Source organism: Arvicanthis niloticus, chromosome 18 (genome assembly GCF_011762505.2).
Source record: "Arvicanthis niloticus isolate mArvNil1 chromosome 18, mArvNil1.pat.X, whole genome shotgun sequence".
Taxonomy (NCBI): domain Eukaryota; kingdom Metazoa; phylum Chordata; class Mammalia; order Rodentia; family Muridae; genus Arvicanthis; species Arvicanthis niloticus.
Genome location: NC_047675.1, coordinates 54,531,683 through 54,544,929, shown reverse-complemented (window position 1 = coordinate 54,544,929; position 13,247 = coordinate 54,531,683). Strand labels below are relative to the sequence as shown.

The 13,247-nt window shown below is 36.3% G+C and overlaps 1 protein-coding gene across 2 annotated transcripts in view; it reads left to right on the top strand.

Annotated features, from left to right (window-relative positions):
* Ccdc7 (coiled-coil domain containing 7) overlaps window positions 1-13,247 on the top strand; it is a 297,148-nt gene that overhangs the window by 188,872 nt on the left and 95,029 nt on the right. The window lies entirely within an intron of this gene.

Below are 13,247 nucleotides of genomic sequence, written 5' to 3'. Positions count from 1 at the left end.
ACACACACACACACACACACACTAAAGAAAAAGATGAGACAAACAATTTTTTTAAAACCCGAGCTGTTGAAGAATGAAGTGTGTGCTTTATTCTTAAGCTGTGTGCTTAAAGAATAAAACTGGGCTGGAACTCCATATCCAGGAAAAGTATTCTTCAGAATGAAGTAGGAAGAAAGACTCAGAGACTAGCAGGAACATGAGAAAATTTGTCATCATTTGAACTGCCTTGAAAACAGGTTCCTGAGAGAAAAGGAAGACTGTTCTGGTCAGAAATACATTTATACACAAGAAGAGAATCATAAATGTTAAAATGTCCAGGGATCACCCCTTACTGAGGAGCTATCAGCCACACATAGAATTCTCATACTCCAATGTATGACTCCATACCCATGCACACATGAGCAACACTAATGTAATTAACTATAAAAACAAAGACATAAGATTGGGAAGGAGATATGTTGAAGACATATGGGGGAACCTCAAGGAAAGAAATGAAGTGCATATGTGATTATATTTCATTGAATATATGTATAGAAGTCTCAAGAACTAAATAACATGAATATTTTCAATGTTTCTATTCTTTTTGTTGATGTTCTCTTGATGTTTTTGAGGCAAGGTCTTACCAGATAACCCTGGTTCAACAGGAATTCACTATGTAGACCAGGATGGTCTCAACCTCCCAGCAATCTGCCTGCCTCTGCCTTGCCTCTGCCGCCTCTGCCTCCTCCACCTCCTCCGCCCCCTCCGCCGCCCCCTCCGCCGCCCCCTCCGCCTCCTTTTTTTTGTTTGTTTTTTGGTTTTTGGTTTTTGGTTTTTGGTTTTTGGTTTTGGTTTTTGGTTTTTGGTTTTTGGTTTTTGGTTTTTGGTTTTTGGTTTTTGGTTTTTGGTTTTTGGTTTTTGGTTTTTGGTTTTTGGTTTTTGGTTTTTGGTTTTTTTTTGGTTTTTGGTTTTTGGTTTTTGGTTTTTGGTTTTTGGTTTTTGGTGTTTTTGGTGTTTTTGGTGTTTTTGGTGTTTTTGGTGTTTTTGGTGTTTTTGGTGTTTTTGGTGTTTTTGGTGTTTTTGGTGTTTTTGGTGTTTTTGGTTTTTGGTTTTTGGTTTTTGGTTTTTGGTTTTTGGTTTTTGGTTTTTGGTTTTTGGTTTTTGGTTTTTGGTTTTTGGTTTTTGGTTTTTGGTTTTTGGTTTTTGGTTTTTGGTTTTTTTTGGTTTTTGGTTTTCAAGACAGGGTTTCTCTGTGTAGTCCTGGCTGTCCTGGAACTCACTCTGTAGACCAGGCATCCGCCTGCCTCTGCCTCCCAAGTGCTGGGATTAAAGGCGTGCACCACCACTGGCCGGCTCTGCCTCCTTGAATACTAGGATTAAAGGTGCATATCACCACACTCAGTCCCATTTTATTATTTTTAACTGATCTAACTTTTAACTGATCAAAATATTAATAACAATAATATACTGGGAACAGTTGATTATAAGAAAAAATTTCATGTGTATTGGTGTTTTGCCTGCATATATGTCTATGTACCACATATATGGAGTGCACCCAGAAGGCAGAAGAGAATACAGATTACAGATAGTTATGTGATTCCATGTGGGTGCTGGGAAGTGAACCTAGTTCCTCTGGAAGAGTAGCCAATGCTCTTAATCACTCAGCTATTTTTCTAGCCCATGGGCAAACTTTCTTACAAATGTACCTGCCCAGTTATAAAGTAGAATACTGTTATGTAAATGGAGACTTGCATTAACTATGGAGTGGCTCTCTTATAATCTTACACTTATAATCTCAGTAATAATGAGGCATAGGCAGGAGGATTGCCATGAGTTAGAGACCAACGGAGGCAAAATAGTGAATTCCAGGCCAGTTTGGACTTGGAAAGTGGAAGTTTCTGGTTTCTTCAAAAACTCAGTTGTGTAGTGTGATATTTTTCTGGAAGTTGTCTTGTAATGTATGTGATCTTTTGCTGAAAACAGACATTTGAGAAAGTGCTTGATATTTAGTAAAATTATAACTAGAACCTCATAGACAGTGGCATTGCTATGCCAAGCAACACTTGGCTGGTCTTTGCTGGTTTGTCTTCACTGGTCATCACTTCATAGAGAGAAATGTGCCAAAGAACTTCTCATGGTATTTCAACCGATACTGGCTGCTGACTCCTGCTGATTTAGAGGAGCCTTGCTGTTCCTGCTGAACCATGCCACCATTATTGATTCTTGTTTGGTGTTTCCTATTGGACTGGACTGCTAGTATCCTGACAATGAAGAGTGAAATCACACCCAAAGAACTACTTCTAAACAGGTCCACAACCCCCCTTCCCCATTAACTTTCTTTCTCCCCTATTTCAGGTTGGTAGGCTAGAAGGGAGGTTGAAGCATTTAAGAACCCTAAGTAAAGTAGTTTCTGAAAAATCTAAGCCAATAACCCTGTCTCCATCAAACACCAAAAAAACCAACCAAAAAACAATGGAAGGCAGATGAAAAAAGAAAGAGGAAAGGAAGAGTCAATGGGGAAAGAGGAATGAACAAAGTTATCGAATAGGACATAAAACACTGAAGATGTAAACACTTGTAACAATAGTAAAGAAGATCTTACTGTCAGAAGTTGGCAGAGATTCTGGGGAAAAGGGAAATGAGCAGTATAAAGACAAGAAACTCTAAGGGTGCTGCCATTTCTATTTTTGTTATTATATAGACATGGATAAACGGCATTATGTACTACAAAACCCACTGGACTGCACAGCCATTGGTGTTAATTACTAATATTGTACCAGTATTGGTTTATGAGTTCTATTAAATATCACCTGAAACATCATGTTAGTAAAAGAAAACTGCATAAGGGGGATACTGAGAAGTCTCTGTTCTTCCCTTGCAATTTTCTTGTATCCACAAACCTCTTTTTAAAATATCTTATTTAGCATTACAAAGACATTTAATGGAATATAATAAGAATTAACTCTAAAAGTAGCCTATAATACTAGTCTCTATATATGGATAACAGTTATACAGAAAACTACAAAACATAGTAGTCTTAAAAGGCTTAAAGAATCCGTGAAGGCTAGATGCCCAATGTGGGGGAATTCAAGGGTGGGGAGGTGGGAGTGGGGAGGTGGGTGGGGCACATCCTCATAGAAGCAGGAGGAGGGGGAATGGGATAAAGGGTTCCTGGGGGGGCGGGAGGGGGAAATGGGGAAAGGGAATAACATCTGAAATGTAAATAAAATATCCAATAAATAAAAGGCTTAAAGAAGTAGAAGCAAATTACAAGTTTATAAAATGGAAGACTGAGTATTTTAACTCATTTCCTTAAAATGTATCTATGGATTCCATTAAAAAACAACTACGATTATAGCCATATTTTTTTCTGGAAGTGAATATGTTAACTCTGAAATTTATATAGAAGGTCATAAAGTCAAAACAGATCACCCTGAGTTTTAAAACTTCAAAGGATATAAAATACTATGTGAGGCAGGATAATTAAAGTAGTGTGGGGTGGGGGAGAAGTAGTAGGGAAAAAAAACAAATGAGATCTAATCAATACATAGGGAAAGGGAATAAACAAATTCCAAGTTTCCCTTTGGTTTAAGTAGAGGAAGAATTGGGGCAGGAAGACCTAATAAAACAGTACTGTTCAAGATGTGGCAACAATTCTGATACTGCAGGTAGTCAGAACACATTATGTCCATTGTTCTCATGTGAGGAGTTTAAACTGACTCCTCCAAGTTGGTCATTTCTGTCCAGGGCAGTCTCACCTGCATGAATAAGTGCCCTCTCCATGGTTCACCCTCCCTGGCTCTGCTTGAAGGGGATGAGATAAGTGAGGTAGAGAGTGCTCCTGAGTGATTCACACACTCTCAGTCAAAGACAGGACTCTGAGCAAGAGAAGATAAACATGAAACAAATCTCCTAGAGCAAAACATGGAAAAGTCTTCAAGATATGGCCATAGGCTTCCTGAAAAGGACATCAACAGCTCAGGAAATAAGAGCTGATTAATGGGATCTCATGAAAGAAAAAGCTTCTGCACAGCAAAGGAAACAGAGCAGAATGAAGAGGTGTCTGTAGAATAGGAGAGCCCAGCCTAACCCAGTGTAGCTGCCAGCAGCTACGGGAACCGGGTTCACCTGAGAGGAAGCCTGGGAATGAATGGGAATGGAGGGTGAGAGAAATGTGGGGCCGAGACAAAGTTCTCTGATCAAGGCCCAAAGTTTAATATTTTGCTTTCACATATAAAGGAGAAGCCCCGCCCCCAAGAGTCTCTTCTCTGTTCAGCCCAGGGGCTAGGCAAGGAGATAGTAGCCAGAAGGTGTCAAGGCAAGCTCAGCAGGCAGTCCATTCTTCTTAGCTCCTGTAACAGACTGCAGAGTGCCAAGGCCAGCAATGTAATGCCTCCCATGACCTATTGTTTGGTCTCTTGTGGTAAACAGCTTTCAAGCCTGCTCAGGCTGGCAGGCTGGCAGGATGGGAGAAGTTCCCCCCTTAATTTTTTTAAGATGGCAGTGCCAATATCTGGATGGGGCACAATATTTCGTCCCATCTAGGGTCTAGAGTGGCCAGGTGACTGTGTCTGGCTTAGGTTGGCATTTATATTATTCCTATATTACCTGTCATTGAGGAAATCATGCATAGCATATTGATGTATGCCTCTGTCTTAGGTTTATAGGAGCTAAAAATCACTCCTATAATTACCCGTCATTGAGGAAAACATACATAGCATAATGATGTATGCCTCTGTCTTAGGTTTATAGGAGCTCAAAACACTCTTACCCATTGTTGACTAACTGGCCATCATTGGCACACTCTTTAGACCAAGACCACATTCAGAACAAAGGACCTGTGGGCATGCACTAGATGCAATTCTTCACAGCGATGTGTAACTGTCATGATGAATAGCTGAGCTTACTGAGAGCGATCCTTGTGTAAGGGCAATCAATCTGCTTAAAATATAAGGTTCAAAGGTTAAAAGCAACATGATTATCCAAGCAATGTAGAAAATAAGGTTGAGAGTGGATATGTTCCAGTATCTAATCCAACTGCTAATTAGCAGGGATCAGACACAAGTCTAACCACCAGGTATATAAGTGGGTGGCTTTAAGTAATGATAAAAAACACTCTCCAGTAAGAGTGGAGATTATATGTCAAGTTAAATCAGCTGGTTGATAAAGATTGTGAGCCATCTTTATCATTAGAATCATAATTATTAGGCTCAATAATCTGTGTCCACTTGACAGACCAGTCTTTCAGGCAGCCATCAGGCTCCGTTCTCTTTGTCTGAAAAATTACGGACTGAGCCACAGCTCCAAATTAAAACAGGGTCAAGACCATTCCAAGTATTAGTTAAGGGGTCTCTCCGCAAGACCCTGGCAAATGAGTTGGAAGTAACTGGATGCCAGTGGCAATCCAGTGTAGACTGACCTTTAGCATCAGTTTGTAGAAAATTTAAAGCAAATAAAACAAAAGCAAGGTGTGCTTTTGGTGACCTTGGGGGGGGGATTATAATTTCCCCCTTCTACTTTTAAAAAAGTCAATTTTTTAGAATTACTTGTAAAACCAGGGAAGAAGCACCATTATCTGCTTTTTTCATATTTAGAGAGTTATGAAAGTATTATTTTAAAGTTTCATAACCTCTCTTTCACAATTTCTTGTCCTTGAGGATAATAAGGAGATATCAGTAATATTAAATTGTCAACAAAATATCTCAAATGTTTGACTGTAGTCAAATAACTGTAATAGCCAGTTCCATTATCTATCTTAATCTGATATGGAAAACCAAGCACAGGAAAATAATATAGGCAATAACTAAGTATATTTTTAGTTGTTTCTCTTGTTAAAGTAGTTGTAACTAGAAAGCCTAAAAAGTGTCAAGTCATATGTACATATTTTAATTTTTTTTAAATCAAAAATGAGTAACACCATTATGAAAAAACTGAAGATATTGAGAACAAGTTTTTGCAATTTAACTTGCACACTTTTCAGAAATGTCAAATTGTTGTCTTAAGCTATTATTCTTTTGATGTTGTAAAGAATAACATTGTATGGCCAATTATTTTTGAAAGGCCTATAATATGTCTAGTATATAAATCTGTACTGGCATTGTCCTGGGGTTCAGGCATTGCAAAGAGTTTTTAAATGTCTTATAAAGTTAAGAAACAGTATATGTTTCATAAATTAAGCTGTATTTTTATAAATGAAATTTGAGAATTAGCTATATCTAAAGAAAGGAACAATTTTAAGCAATTATAAATCATGAGCCATATACTGGCCATGAGTATATAAATTGAAAGTTTGATTTCTCAGTATTTCAAACAGTGGCTACAACACATAATTCAATTATTTGTGTTGAAGCAGGGGAAACTCAAGAAAATAAACATGTGATTTAATTACATATATTGTCTTCTCAATAGATGAGGCATCTGTAAGTATAGTAAATACAGCAAACATCTTTTCTATGGGCTGCATGCATAGTAAATTTTAGGAAATATAAAAGCATGTATAGAGAAAACTGTAACGAATGATCATCAAATTTGTCTAAAAAGTTTGTCATGTAATAGGCCAAATATCATTATTATTTTTTAATAACCAATTTATTGCTATTTGGAATAAGGAATAAACCTTTTATCCAAAATGTTTTTAGGATTCTATCATATAATCTTGTATTAACACAATAATAATTTTATAATAGGATGTTTAAACTTTGTAAATGAAGAAAGATAAATCTACCTCAATGGTTTCTTTTGTCAAAGGGCTGCTGTGAGCACATGAGTAGTAATAACACAAACAATTTTTCATAGTCTATATAATTTGTCTGGTGTTAACTAACAGCTTACTCTACCTTCAGCAAAGCTATCTCTCCTTATTTAGTTAATTGTCAAGGGGAATTAGGACTTGTATTCCTTGAGAATATCAAATAGAGGTTCAAATTCTCCTATGGTAAGCTCAAGATGAGGTTTTAGCCAATTAATATCTCTTAACAACTTTTAAAAATCATTAAACGCAAATCAAAATTAAAAGCAAACCATTTTCTTTTTGCATGTACATTTACAAACCAGAAGAGGGCACTAGATCCCACCACAAATGGTTGTGAGCCACCATGTGGTTGCTGGGAATTCAATTCTTATATTTTTAATTATAAGTCTAGCCTTTAACAGCTGAGCCATCTCTCTAGCCAACTATCTATTTTTATTAGAATTTTCTGTGTCACAATCTGTTTAGAATATAACTGAGGTCTCAAATATTGAAAAGATACTGTCTTTGAATCTTTTTTGGAGCAACAAGTACTCCAAAATTTTTAAAGCTTGTTATATTGGAGCAAAGGCTTGTAGAAAAACTCCTTTAGAGAAATCTGTTAATAAAGTATCACACAATGAATAATATACACTAAAAGATTTAAACTCTTAATTTCTTGTATTAAAGCAACAACAATATATATATATATATATATATATATATATATATATATATATATTAACCATTCTTTGAGGCAAACATTTCTAATAATATCGCTTCATGGGCTCTCAAAAATTACGAACAAATTTACTGACTGCAAACCTCCCACCTTTACCAGAAATGTAAAGAAATGGTATAAAAACATCTTCTAGATCTATAATAATTCTATATGTATTTATTGTAATGGCAGCTGGAGTAGGCAAGTCAGGCTGTAATATCCTGTTAGTTTTATAAATCTTAAGTTTGAACTTTGTTTTGAATTAATTCAATAACCAATCTTTTTTAGCTGAGTAAGAATTATCAGGTAAAGGCCAAGCTGAAGGCAACCTTGTCCTCTAAATATTGTTATATACATTAGAGGAACCAAAAGCATCTCACTTTTAACAACTTTGAAAGGAAGCAGATGCAAAGGAACAAAAACAAATTGAACAATTTTTTTGTTGTTGTTGTTGTTAGCAGGTACAGTTATAACGTCATGGAAAGAAGTAGGCATAATTTTAATCATTATAACTCTTGGCCCACAGACTGTTGTAAATGTCTGGGTCTTAGAATTACCCCTCCTCCCTAGCAAGAAACATCTTTCTAGGAGCTGGTCTAAAGACCCAGGACAAAAGGAATGTTTGGCACCTGAGCTTCTGCTGAGCTCAGTCTGCATTGCCTTAATTTAAATGTAAATGTTCTTAATCTTGGCTTGTTTTTTGAGGCCTGACTAGGCCTGTACTATGCTGCAAGTTTTTCTTATTTTTATTTTTTATCTTTTTAAACTTTAACTCTATGTGCTGTAATATATATATATATATATATATATATATATATATGGGCAAATCAAAAAATCTCAAACTCACGATTGAACTACCAACTGTAGCCAATGGAATAGTGGCAGTTTAACTATGTTTTTAAGCTTCTTTTGTAACATTAGTGTATAACCATAATTTTGAGAAACAAAACCAATTTTTAAGCTATCTATTTTCTCTAAAATCAACACCAAGTAGATTACCTTTATGTTACAAAGTTTTGCTGCCAATCCTTATATATGAATGTATGACAGTGTAGCTTTTATTATCTCACTAAAGAGACATTGTTGTTAAATTTTATCTTTATATATCTGGTTTCTGAATGACTCTAACCCAGAGTTACCAATCTTAAGTCAACTTTCTGTTACCAAAGTTGTAAATTTTAATCATATCTAATAACTTATGTAGAATATATTTATACCTTAAAACCAAATAGAGACAAAAATGAAGTGACAACACATCTTATATATTTAAACCAAACAAAATTTCTTGCTTTTTCTAGCTGTAATTTCAAGATAAAAGCAACTTGTCACAAAGATTTTTCTAGGACAAACAACTCTTTTTTTTTTTTGTTCTCCCAAACCCTTCAAGCCTTGCACTTTCTTATCTTTTTTCTTTTTTTTTTTTTTTTTTTTTTTTTGGTTTTTTTTTTTTTTTTTTTTTTTTTTTTGGTTTGGTTGTTTTTTTGTGTGTGTGTGTGCATTTTTTTATTAGATATTTTATTTACACTTCAGATGGCATCCCCTATCCCTATTCCCCCCCACCCCCCTTAGGAAACCCCTATCCCATGCTCCCTTTGCCTTTTTGCATTTATACTTTTTAAAAAAATGTTAATCATAGGCTTTATAAGTTTGGAATTGTTCAATCAGAGGTGTAACTCACTGACCGACCTAGATATAACAACTATCTTTGACTGGTGGAGATACATGAATATCTGCCTCCCTGTCTCCCCCCTCTTTCTCTCTTTCATCACCTAGCTTCTCCTCTCCTTCTTCTTCTCCTTTCTCTCTTTCATCACCTAGCTTCTCCTCTCCTTCTTCTTCTCCTCTTCTTACTCCTTTTCTTCCTCTCAGTACTCCTCCTACCTTAGCTCCTCCTACACATCACCCTTCCTGTTAAAATGAAACTTTTCTCTCAAAATACAATTAGAGGATAATTATGCCAATTTGTACCAGTGAGGTACAGGATAGTCCTAATACCCAGTCCATCCTTTTGTTGACTAACCAGCTCCTCTGTCATCTATTCTAACTAGAACATTTAGTTCTGAACCTGGCTTTAGGATGAATGTCAGCTGATGACCATCCACTCAAATCTTTTCTCTTAAGGTCAATAGCTATATGTTTTCAACTCCATCAGAAATCCAGAATGACTGAGTTAACTATAATTGTGGGAAGCAAAAATCGTAGTTTCTAAAACTTAGCCAATTTATAGAGACCTCTGACCACCTGGACACTCACTCTACTTCAAAACATTGGAGCATCTGTTCTTCTGCCTTCTGGCCCAGGATCATCTGACAAACCTTAGTGCTGCAGAATTATTAAGGGCTGATTACTCTGTCTAGGCAGATATAATCAGTCGACTATTCTGCAAGTGTGTCCTTTTCTGGACAGTAATTTGTCTGTAGATGGAAAGAGGCAATTCTTGTCTAGTGGCTGTCTCACCACAACTGGAGTAACTCCAAAGATGCTCAATTTCTTCTTAGAATTCAATACAGGAAGCTGTCAGGAGCAGACAGGTCTCTAATCAAAATGAACATTAATACAGAAATGTTTGTCACGTTAATTCTGTGGACTTCTAACATTTTGAAAACCAATTATCCAAGTAAGGTAATCTTGACTGTTGTCTGTTAACTCCACTCAGTTATTTCTAAATAAAACATAGAAAACACCCTAACAATAAGCTCCAAGCCATGAATTTGCTATAGTCCCTTAGCTTACAGGCTAACCATCTCAAATCTGTTAAAAAAGTTAAAGAAGGACTGGGTCTAAGCCTTGTATTCCTAAATGTGTTATGCTGGTACAATGCCTATGAGAGTAACAATATTCGTTTCACTCTTATATCACGAAGAAGCTCATGCCAATGAAAACCTTAAAATTTGTAAACAAAGTAAATTGGTGCCATTTAAGAATTTATATCTTCATCTTGATATTAATTATACAGATTTCTACTAATAGGTTATGGCTATGCAATAAACCCTAGCTAATCCTCTCTATTCTGACAAAACCACTACTTTTCCCTAGAGAGACAGCCCAACATTTACCACCTTAGTCCCCAAGCCCAGGGAATAGGGGCACTGACTCTTCATTAGCTTCTTCAAGCTGATTATGGGCGTTGAGATATTAAAAGAGGAGTGGGGGGAAGAGTAAATTGATAAGCCTCTGATGCTGTGTCTTCACTGCATCCAGATGGAATTCCAGGACCTCAGAGGTTTGAGCAGGTCTGCCCAGCTTGCTTGATAAGTAGATACACCAAGGCTGATTATTCTGCAATATACAATTCTCAAAACAAAGTTTAGTATCAATATAATTTTTTTTAAGAGGGCTGACATTTTATTAAGGATGTTGGTTCTAACCACTTTTCTTTTTTTCCCCCTCTTTTATTGGATATAATATTTACATTTCAAATTTTATCCCCTTACTGCATTCCCCCACCACCACCAGGAACCCCTTATACCATCCCCCCTCCTCCTGCTTCTATAAGGATGTGCACCCCCTACCTTCACTCCCCCTCCCCACCCTCAGATCCCCCCCCACTCAGTGTTCAGCCTTCATGGGACCAAAGATTTCCTCTCCCACCTATGCCCAACAAGGCCATCCTCCCCTACATATACAGCTGGAGTCATGTGTCCCTCCATATATGCTCCTAGGCTGGTGATTTTAGTCCCTGGGGAGCTCTGGCTGGTTGGTATTGTTGCTCTCCTCATGGGGCCACCAACCCTTTCCGGCTCCTTCAGTTTACTCTCTAACTTCTCCATTGGGAACCTTTGATCTATTTTTGGTGACTGCCCATGGAATGAATACCCAGATGGAATGGTCTCCCTACAAACCCCCCTTCAGATTCTGACCCACACTTTGTGTCCATATTTGCTCCCTTGGGTATTTAGTCACTCCTTCTAAGAAAGACCTAGGCATCCTCACTTGTTCTTTCTTCTTCATGAGCTTCATGTCGTCTGGTAGTTGAATCTTTGTTGTTTCAAATTTTTGGGCTAAGCAGGTGGGTCCATTCTTCTTAGCTCAGGCTGGCAGGCTGGCAGGCTGGGGAAAGGACACAACCCAGAACTGAACATCTGACTGGATGAATATCTAGTATATATAAACAACTCAAAAAACCTTCCAAAATATAAGCCAACCATTAAAAGGAAAAATGTAATGTACAGTTCACAAACAGGAAAATGAACATAAACTGGAGGGTATGAATGATCCTTAAAAAAAATAAACTAGAATCATAATATAACCAGGCTATATCACTCTTGTTATAAACTTGAAGGAATCTACCTAACTCAGAGTGCCACAGAGATCAGTTGTACATTCCTGTTTATTAAAGTAATACTCACAGAACTCAAGATACTCTATCAGCAGATAAAAAAGTGATACATTCACACAAGGAACTTTTACTCACTGAAAAAAAAGGACACTGAAATTCTACAATTTCATAGCAATAGATGGTTATGTTTAAAAAATAGCCTACATGCAGAAAGATAAATGCTACATGTTTTCTCTCAGATTTGGAATTTCAAGTGCACATATGTATATGTGACATTAAAGTATATGGGACATTAGAAAGCAGAAGCAGACTAACAGAGATGATAATGGAGGTGAAAATGTTCAAATCACATCATATACTTGAATGAAAACATCATAATAAAAATATACTGTTTGCAAGAAAAGATGTGTGGACAAAAGGGTATACTGTCGGATAGATACACTGTGACATACTACAGCTTCCACAATGAAACATTTTTATGTTTTGTTTTATATATATATATTTTTATTTTCTTTTGCATAGGGAGATTCCAAGGTCAGAGAGTGGATACTAAGAAATGTGGAGATGAATGGGATTGGAATATATAGTGCAAAACTCACAGAAAATCAATAAAAAGTTTAAAAATTAATAATAAATACATAGATGCTAATAAATTTTTAAATAAAAATCTTCAAATAAATAGCAAGAGAAATCATTACTAACATACTGGATTTTTGAAAAAAAATAGCAAAGAAACTTCTGGAAATATTTAAAAAACAAAGATAGTAGTATCAGCAGGTCAGTTATCTGAACTCTTATACATAAAAAGAGAATGAAAGTGATTTTCTAACTACAAAGGTGTACACAAGTGTACGTGTCATCTCCTTTTTTGCCTTAATTGCTTGAAACAGAAACTGCGTACAACACAAATATGCAATACATCGCTAGGTTTATAACTAAAGGCATATAACTCATTGCAGTACAGCCATATCCCACAGACAAGTGTGAGCAGGTGGGATACCCAGGAGTAAGAAAATGATGACACAGAAGGTAACTTCTAGATCCAGAAATGCCTAGATCCAGAATGTCAATAACAAAGGTTATTATAGAACACAAATGCTGTGTATACTTTAAGTCATTTTTCTTTAAAAGGCAGAAACTTACTTGAAGCTACTTATATGTGCAATGTGTAAAACAATAGTGTAAATCAGAACAGAGCCATATATGAACATTTCTTCTTGTATGTGTGTAGGAGCACAAATCTGAAGTGGCTCCTAAAGTTGCCTATAGGGTTTAACACTTACTTTTGTATTCAGTTGTCATCAATCTAGATCACCACTTTTCATCTATAAATCTCATTTTGGTAAGTCTGGTAGCATCTTTTACAAGAGATATGGAAAATACTAGTTAAAGAACTATGAGGCATATGTTTTTATAAGAATTACATTATTACTTAGATGTGTGGTTTTAGAACAGAGATCCTGTGATTCATTGCATAGAGGTATATATGCTTGCTCACAAATCTGCCTGTACTAATGCTCAGTGATGTGACAGTCTAGAGG